At 37.6% G+C, this 9,309-nt stretch overlaps 1 non-coding gene and 1 pseudogene across 1 annotated transcript; one reads left to right on the forward strand and one right to left on the reverse strand.

Moving 5' to 3' along the window:
• Positions 1-1,531: 1,531 nt before the first annotated feature.
• On the reverse strand, positions 1,532-1,659 carry LOC115936125 (small nucleolar RNA SNORA40). The gene has a single exon (XR_004071705.1). It is a non-coding gene; the product is annotated as a small nucleolar RNA SNORA40 (small nucleolar RNA).
• A 3,836-nt stretch (positions 1,660-5,495) lies between these two features.
• Positions 5,496-8,374, forward strand: LOC129524825 (NADH-ubiquinone oxidoreductase chain 5-like; annotated as a pseudogene).
• The last annotated feature ends 935 nt before the right edge of the window (positions 8,375-9,309 follow it).

Raw genomic sequence — 9,309 nt, forward strand, 5'->3', positions numbered from 1 at the left:
AACGTAGCTTTTGGATTCAGGAGGTCATCAGGTATAAAGGACAATGTCTGTGTGGGATTTACAGGGAAGTCGACAAGGGTTGACTAAGAAGCCAAATGGAGGATCCAGGTAAGCTGGGGAACATGTGGAGTTAGCATGATCTCCAAGTTTACATGACACTTCTAGGAACAGGAGAAAAGATGAGAGACTTTAGGAATTACTCAAGTATGAGAATTAGCAAAATGCTCAAGTAGATGAGGGAGAAAATCACAGAGAAAAAAGGTCTCAATAACTCAATTAACTGGAATCATTTAAAAATCACTAGGGCAATTCCTTGCTGGCAAGCTCAGTCATTTTCTAGAAATGATGTCATATGAAATAAAGGCTACAACCTTTATTTCTAGCTTCTCATCTATAAATTACCTTGAGAATCTTAAAAAATGAAAATAAAGTTCATCTTCTAGCTTAAAGGAAAATATCTGTGTTCATGTGAGGCAGACTCTTGCTTCGACCCTCATGACATGGAACACGTGTGTCCTCTTGTACCCCAAACAGGTGCGGCTTCATCAGGGTTTTCTTTCGTTCTTTCTTTCTTTTTTAACAGCGTAAAGAGGTTTTTTTTTTAAATTGTGTGTACATAACATTATAAATTTTTATTCGAGGAATTCCATGTTGTGATTTCTTTCACTCTCCATCAAGGTCACTTTAGATCCTCTAAAGAACTGGTGTCAAAATTTATCTTCAAATGATTTATCTTCAAGTTAGCCCTTTTTAATGAAACTGATGCTTATTTTAATCCAGTTGTCCTGTCAGCCCATAATTATTTTATTTTGGTTTCTGTCATCTCCTTTTTACATGGATATACTGATGAAGACTTCAAAATTCACCTATGGAAAAATCAAGAATCTTTGGGGTCTAATTTCTTTAACCAACTTACTTTAGGGTCATTTTTAGTATAGGTGGATCTGCCTCGTTCTCAATTTGATGCCCTAAGCGATCATACTCAATAGCACAGATGTGTGGAATATGTCAATACCTTTAACTCCAGACATCATGTTCTCAAGATAAAAGCTTTTAAAACCAAATGCCATCTTCTGTATCAAGTCAACATGAAATTGGAACACAAATTTAATACAGCTGAGGATTTCCCTCATATCCCATGCTTTTTAACTATCTATTCTACAGTCCTAGAATCAATCTTTTTAAAATTAAGAGTCAGGGTCTGTCTTTGCTGCCCAGGTTGGAGTACAGTGGTGCCATCAAAGCTCAGTGCAGCCTGCAACTCCTGGGGTCTATCCTCCTGCCTCAGCCTCCCCTTCCTGAGTAGCTGCAAGTACAGGCACATGCCCCTAAACCCAGCTAATTTTTAATTTTTTGTGGAGATAAGGTGTTACTTTCTTGCCCAAGCTGGCCTTAAACTCCTGGCTTCAAGCAGTCCTCCAACCTCAGTCTCCCAAAGTATGGGGATGGCAAGTATGAGCCACTGAGCCTGGCCTGGAACCAACCTCTATGGTTATCAATACTCCCATCAGTTAACTGTCTCAGGTATCATAATATCCCTTCTTATATGTATCAAAACTCATACTGAACAATGAGTTCCAGATTGCAAAAGAGGACTTATTTTTTGCACCTATCCATAAGTCTTTGTCCACAAGTTAAACAAAAACATACAGAAGTGCAGTCATCAGGGTTTTCTTGACCACTGAACTCCAAACATTATCTTTGCCTGTGTGACCAAGAAAACAAATTCTAGTTGGACTTTTTAGTAGTTATAGAGAATGACAACCAGCAAAGCAACTCAAAAGATTAAAAGCAATGCTCGAATTGACTCCTAATAATTACTCCTATTACCAAATGGCAGTCAGTGATTGTTTTCTCCCATTTCTCAGTTTTTCACATGCTTTCTGATTATAATAAATTTGTGAATCAGCAGGGGAAGAATGTAGTATGAGGAACTTAGATATTCTTGTGATTGCTGCAGAAAACAAAGTAACTGATGAGTCGAAGAAAACGTCTGTGTAATGGATTTTGTGGCCTTTGAAATTATTCCAAAAGTTCATAAAGTGTTTTGTTTCATTCATTTTATTTATTTATTCTAAAGATTTTTCATTAAATATTTAATCAAATTAAATAATTATAATAAATAGCATATAGGCTGTGTAGAATGCTCTGGAGAAAAAGCAAAGATAAAGAATGCGTGGACTCTGCCCTCAGGGTGCTTCTGGTCTGCTAAGAAAGATAAGGCATATACAAGAATAACTACAATGCAAAGTAAAATATTGTCAAGAGCAACTTGCATTTCTCTTACAGAGTAACTGTTATAACCAGAATGACCTTTCCACGATAAACAATTATAAAAATTAAACACAGGCACTATAGGGCTGTGATACTTGAAAGAATGAAAACACATAAATTGAGCTTCCTGACGGCTCCAGCCTTTTGCCTGGAGGCACTTTCTAGAAATAAGGCGGAGATGTGCTGTCCAAGCAGAGAAGAGAGATCTCAATGAAATGGGTAGTCAGAAATCAGAGTTCAAGGCTGCCAGGCAGGCTGCATGTACAGGAAAGGGAAAAGCACAGGAAGAAGTGGTGCTGAGAAGCAGCCATGGAAATGTACATCGCTTTCTCCTTAAGTTCTTGGAGGAATACCAAGCAGCACACAGAGACCTCGCTGAAAAACCAGGCATTTATCTGAGACCTGAGAGTGCAGTAGAAGTGCATCTATCTACTCTAGACCTGTAAGACTGACTTTTTTTTCTTTCTTTTTTTTTAGACGGAGTCTCGCTCTTGTTGCCCAGGCTGAAGTGCAGTGGCATGATCTTGGCTCACTGCAACCTCTGCCTCCTGGGTTCAAGTGATTCTCCTGCCTCAGCCTCCCGAGTAGCTGGGACTACAGGAGTGTGCCACCACACCCAGCTAATTTTTGTATCCAATCTCTTGACCTTGTGATCCACCTGCCTCAGCCTCCCAAAGTGCTGGGATTACAGGAATAAGCCACAGTGCCCGGCCAAGACTGACTTTATATCCACCTTTACAAAGCTTTTACAGACCATTGGAAAATGAAGCAAAAACTGTTAGTAAACTGTCTACCAAAACCAAACAATCACTCGTAAAAAAAAATCTTGACTTTTGATAAAGTGATATTTCACAATATCCACCATAATTTTCATTTTAATTACTAGATATAAAAAAGTGACCAATAACTAATTAATTTTTTGAAAGTCAGTAATTATAGACCCAGAAATGACAAAGAGGTTGGAATTAGCCGACAGATATAAAGGAACTAATGAGCTTAATGAGTGAACAGATGGGGAATCTCAGTAGAGAAATGGTAATTGTACAAAATGTTTACATGGAAATTCCAGACCTTAAAACCTAAAATATCTAAAATTAGTTAATCACTTAACTAGTTAGTAAATTGGATACTGTGGAAACAATATCAGAAAAGCTGAGGAAATCACTTTAAAAAATAACAAAGCACATAGAATAAAAATGCTGAAATATTAAATAATGACAGTCTTAAAGACAGTGTGGCAATATCCAATGTTCTCAAATACATGTAATTGGACTCCTAGGAAGAAACGAGAAAGAAATTGGGATAGAAAATGTATTTGAAGAAATAGCCCCAAATTTTCCAAATTTGCTGAAAATATCAACTCTTAGATCCTAAGCATTCAATAAATTACAAGCAGATTGAACATATACACAACAATAAAAACTTGTGTAACTATCATAGACATATCTCTGAAAAAAACAATGATAAAAAGCAAACTTTTTTTTTTTTTGTTTTTTTTGTTTTGTTTTTTGTTTTGTTCAAGACAGTCTCACTGTGTTACCCAGGCTGAGTGCAGTGGGACAATCTCGGGTCACTGCAACCTCCACCTCCTGAGTTCAAGCGATTTTTGTGCCTCAGCCTTCCAAGTAGATAGGATTACAGGCATGAGCAACCATGCCCAGTTAATTTTGTGTGTGTGTGTGTTTAGTAGAGATGGGGTTTCACCATGTTGGCCAGGCTGGTCTCAAACTCCTGGCCTCAAGTGATCTGTCTGCCTTGGCCTCCCAAAGTGCTAGGATTACAGACATGAACCACTGCTCCGGGTCTGAGAAAACCTTAAAAAGCAACAAAACACTAAGTATAATACACCACAAATAGAAGGAAAACATAAATAAAAAGTATTGTATTTCTTATAAAAAAGACAGCAATGCAAGCCAGAAGACACGGAAATTCTATCTTAAAAATACTGAAAGAAAAGATTACATGTCAATCTAGAATTCTATAACCAGTGAACATTTTTTTAAAATGATGTTGAAATAAAGACATTTTAAAATAACTAAAGTTAGAAGAATTCAGCACCACAAACTTGCATTGAAAGAAATGTCAAATAAGTTTCTTCAGACTAAAGGAGAAAAATGTCAGATGGAAATTTGGATTACACTTTGAAATAAAAGCCATGGAAGTAGGAACTACATTGGTAAAAATAAAGACGTTTTCTTTTTTTAAAACTTGTTTTTAAAAATTGAACCTTAAGGCCAGGCGTGGTGGCTCATGCCTGTAATCCCAGCACTTTAGGAGGCCGAGGTGGGCGGATCACAAGGTCAGGAGTTCGAGATGAGCCTGGCCAGCATAGTGAGACCCCATCTCTACTAAAAGTACAAAAAATTAGCCAGGCATGGTGGTGCGTGCCTGTAATCCCAGCTACTTGGGAGGTTGAGGCAGGAGAATCCTTTGAACTTGGGAGGTGGAGGTTGCAGTCAGCCAAGATAGCACCATTGCACTCCAGCCTGGACAACAGAGCAAGACTCCGTTTAAAAATAAAAAAAATTTAACCTTGTTATCATGGCTATCCTTATTCAAACCCCCTGAAGCTTTACTGGTGCAATTACCCTCATAATTGCCCACAGACTTACTCTGTCCTTACTATTCTGCTTGGCAAATTCAAATTACAAGTGAGTCCACAGCCGAATTATACTGCTCTCTTAACGCCTTCAACCATTACTTCCACTAATAGCCTTTTGATGACTTACAGCAAATCTTACCAACCTTGCCTTACCCCCCACCATTAATCTAATAGGAGGACTCCTTGTAATAATAGCTTCATTCTCCTGATCAAACATTACCATTATGCTTATAGGACTTCATATATTAACCACAGCCCTTTATTCCCTTTATATACTTGTCACAACACAACGAGGAACATGCACATGCTATATTAACAGTATTAAACCCTCCTTTACAAGAGAAAATATATTAATATTTATACATCTTTCACCTATTCTTCTTTTATCTCTAAACCCTAAAATAATTATAGGCTTTATACCCTGTAAATATAGTTTAGTCAAAATATTAGATTGTGGATCTGATAATAGAAGTCTGTAACTTCTTATTTACTGAGAAACTATGCAAGAACTGCTAACTCATGCCCCCATGCCTGACAACACGGCTTTCTCAACTTTTAAAGTATAAGAGCGACCCATTGGTCTTAGGAACCAAAAATATTGGTGCAACTCCAAATAAAAGTAATAATCATGCATTTTTCCATTACTATAATAACCTTAATCTCCTTAACCTTACCAATCATTATTACCTTCATCAACCCTCGCAAGAAAAACTTGTACCCATATTATGTAAAAATAGCTATCGCGTGCACATTCACCATTAGCCTCATTCCCACAACGTTTATGTACACCAACCTAGAAGCCATCACCTCAAACTGACATTGAATAACAATTCAAACCCTTAAACTCTCATTAAGCTTCAAACTAGACTACTTCTCCATGATATTTATTACAGTAGCACTATTCGTCACCTGATCTATTATAGAATTCTCAATATTGTATATAAAGTCAGATCCTAACATTAGCCAGTTTTTTCAAATATTTACTTATCTTCCTAACCACAATATTAATTCTGGTTACTGCCAACAACCTTTTTCAACTTTTTATCAGATGAGAAGGTGTAGGAATTTTGTCTTTTTTACTAATTGGCTGATGACATGGCTGAGCAGATGCTAATACAGCAGCCCTCCAAGCAATCCTACGTAATCGCATTGGTGACATTGGCTTCATTTTAGCCACAGCATGATTCCTCTCATCCTCTAATACATGAGAACCTCAAAAAATATTTATCCTAAATCCTATCCCCGATTTTCTTCCATTAATTGGCCTTCTCTTAGCAGCAACAGGAAAATCAGCTCAACTTAGTCTCCACCCCTGACTTCTTTCTGCCATGGAAGGCCCAACCCCATTCTCAGACCTACTCCACTCTAGCACTAGAGTTGTGGCAGAAGTTTTCCTGCTTATCCGCTTCCACCCATTAATAGAGAATAACACGTTAATCCAAAACCTTACCCTATGTTTAGGAGCTAGCACCACCTTATTTACAGCAATCTGTGCTTTAACACAAAATGACATAAAAAAATTATAGTATTCTCCATCTCAAGTCAACTAGGCCTTATAATAGTCACAATTGGCATTAATCAGCCACACCTAGCATTCCTACACATCTGCACCCACGCCTTTTTCAAAGCTATATTATTTACATGTTCAGGATCCATCATCCACAACCTCAACAATGAACAAGACATCGGAAAAACAGGAGGACTATTTAAGACTTTACCCCTTACTTCCTCCTCCCTTATTATTGACAGCCTAGCACTTACAGGTATGCCCTTCCTCACAGGCTTTTACTCTAAATATCTCATCATCAAAAGCACAAACACTTCATATACTAATGCCTGAACCCTCTCTATTACTCTCATTGCCACTTCTCTAATTAGTTTCTTTAGTATCCAAATTATTTCCTTCGCCGTAATAGGACAACCCTGCATCCCAACCCTAATCAACATTAACGAAAATAACCCTTCCCTAATAAATCCAATTAAATGCCTTATAATCGGCAGTATATTCACTGGATTTCTCATCATCAATAGCATTATCCCTACTTCATCTCCCCAAACAACAATATCACTTGATCTAAAACTTACAGCCCTAAGTGTAGCCATCCTGGGACTCTTACTGTCAATAGAACTTAGTTTTATAACTAATACTCTTAAAATAAAATACTCATTACAAATATTCAACTTCTCTAATATACTAGGATTTTACCCAATCACAGTTCACCGTACAACCCACCGTAAGGTATATACAAAATAAAATAAAATATACAACAACAGTGGAATAAAGGATGAGGGAGCAGTGAAAGTATGTTGTTACACATCTCTCATCTAATATGTGAAGTGGTATGTAATATTGCCTTTTCGACAGAGACTGTGATATGGTCTCCGTTTGCATGCTGCAAACCATAGACACACCTCTAAAACTAAAACAAAAGTGTATTGTTAATGAGACAATAATCAAGATAAAACAGAATACACACACACACACGTGCACGCACACGCACACACACACCACTTATTAATCCAAAAGAGGTGAGGACAAGAAGCAAAAGGAAACAAAGAATAGATGGGCCAAATAGTGGGAGAAATGACAGGATGTAAACCCAATTACATCAATAATTACTTTAAATGCAAACGGATGAAACACTCCACAATTTAAAGTACAAATTGTGTGTCTAGAAAACACACATACAAGACTCACTATATGCTTTTAACAGGAGATTTATTTTACATATAAGAAAACAACTAGGTTAAAAGTACAATGATGGGAAAAGATAAACCATGCAAATGTTAATCATAAAACAGCTGGAGTGGGTAGAAAGTGTATGTTTCAAGGCATGGAGTATTAACTGAGATAATGAAGGACATTTCATAATGATAAAAAGTTCAATTTTTTGGCCGGGCGTGGTGGCTCACGTCTATAATCCCAGCACTTTGGGAGACGGAGGTGGGCGGATCACGAGGTCAGGAGATCGAGACCATCCTGGCTAACACGGTGAAACCCCGTCTCTAATAAAAATACAAAAAAATTAGCCGGGCATGGTGGCAGGCGCCTGTAGTCTCAGCTACTCGGGAGGCTGAGGCAGGAGAATGGCGTGAACCCGGGAGGCGGAGCTTGCAGTAAGCCGAGCTCGCACCATTGCACTCCAGCCTGGGCGACAGGGCGAGATTCCACCTCAAAAAAAAAAAAAAAAAAAAAGTTCAACTTTTCAAGGAGTCATATATGCTCACCTTATAAAAGAAACTCAAGATACATAAAACAAAAACTGAGATAATTAAAGGAGAAATAGACAAATCTGCAATTATAATTGAAGATATTAACTCTTCTGTTTCAATTATTAATAGAAACTAACCAAAAGTAAAACAAAAAATAGTAAGGATATAGAAGATCTGATCAACACCCTCAGTATACTTGACCTAATACAACAGTTCATCAACGAGCAGCAGAATATACACGCTCTTCAGGTACACATGGAATATTTACAAAGATGCACCATATGATGAGACATAAGTCTCATTAATTTAAGACTACTGACATGACACAGAGTGTATTTTCCAAACATAGCAGAAGTAAAGTAGAAATTAAAAGCAGAAAGATATTTGTAGAATCCCCCAAATATTTTTGATTTTTGAAAATCAAAAATCACATTTTTTTTTTTTTTTTGAGATGGAGTCTTGCTCTGTTGCTCAGGCTGGAGTGCAGTGGGCAATCTCTGCTCACTGCAAGCTCCACCTGCCAGGTTCGCACCATTCTCCAGTAACTTACCTTCCCACCAGACAGCTAAAGTTAAAAGGACTGACACCAGGCTGGGTGTGGTGGCTCACACCTATAATCCCAGCACTTTGGGAGACCAAGGTGGGCAGATCACCTGAGATCACGAGTTTGAGACCAGCCTGACTAACATGGAGAAACCCCATCTCTACTAAAAATACAAAATTAGCCAGGTGTGGTGACGCATACCTGTAATGCCAGCTACTCGGTAGGCTGAGGCAGGAGAATCGCTTGAACCTGGGCGGCAGAGGTTGCAGTGAGCCAAGATTGCGCCATTGCACTCCAGCCTGGGCAACAAGAATGAAACTCCATCTCAAAAAAAAAAAAAAAAAAAAGGACTGACACCAACTATTGAAGAGGTAGGCAGCTGAATCTCTCATACCTTATTCATTAGAGTATAAAAGGTTTTAAACACTTTGGAAAATATGGCAGTATTTATCCATGATAAATGAAAATGTGTGTGCATAAAGATTGTTCATAGTAGCTTTCTTCTAATAGCCAAAAAACTGACAATAATAAATTTTCATCCATGAATGAACAAGTTATGTTGTACTCATCCAATGGAATGCAACTAAGCATTAAAAATAATCAACAATTGATAGGTGATAAAACATGGTTTACTCTCAAATATAGTTTAAGTGAAAGAAACTACAATATTAAAGAA

The sequence above is a fragment of the Gorilla gorilla genome, chromosome 8 (genome assembly GCF_029281585.2).
Source record: "Gorilla gorilla gorilla isolate KB3781 chromosome 8, NHGRI_mGorGor1-v2.1_pri, whole genome shotgun sequence".
Taxonomy (NCBI): Eukaryota; Metazoa; Chordata; class Mammalia; order Primates; family Hominidae; genus Gorilla; species Gorilla gorilla.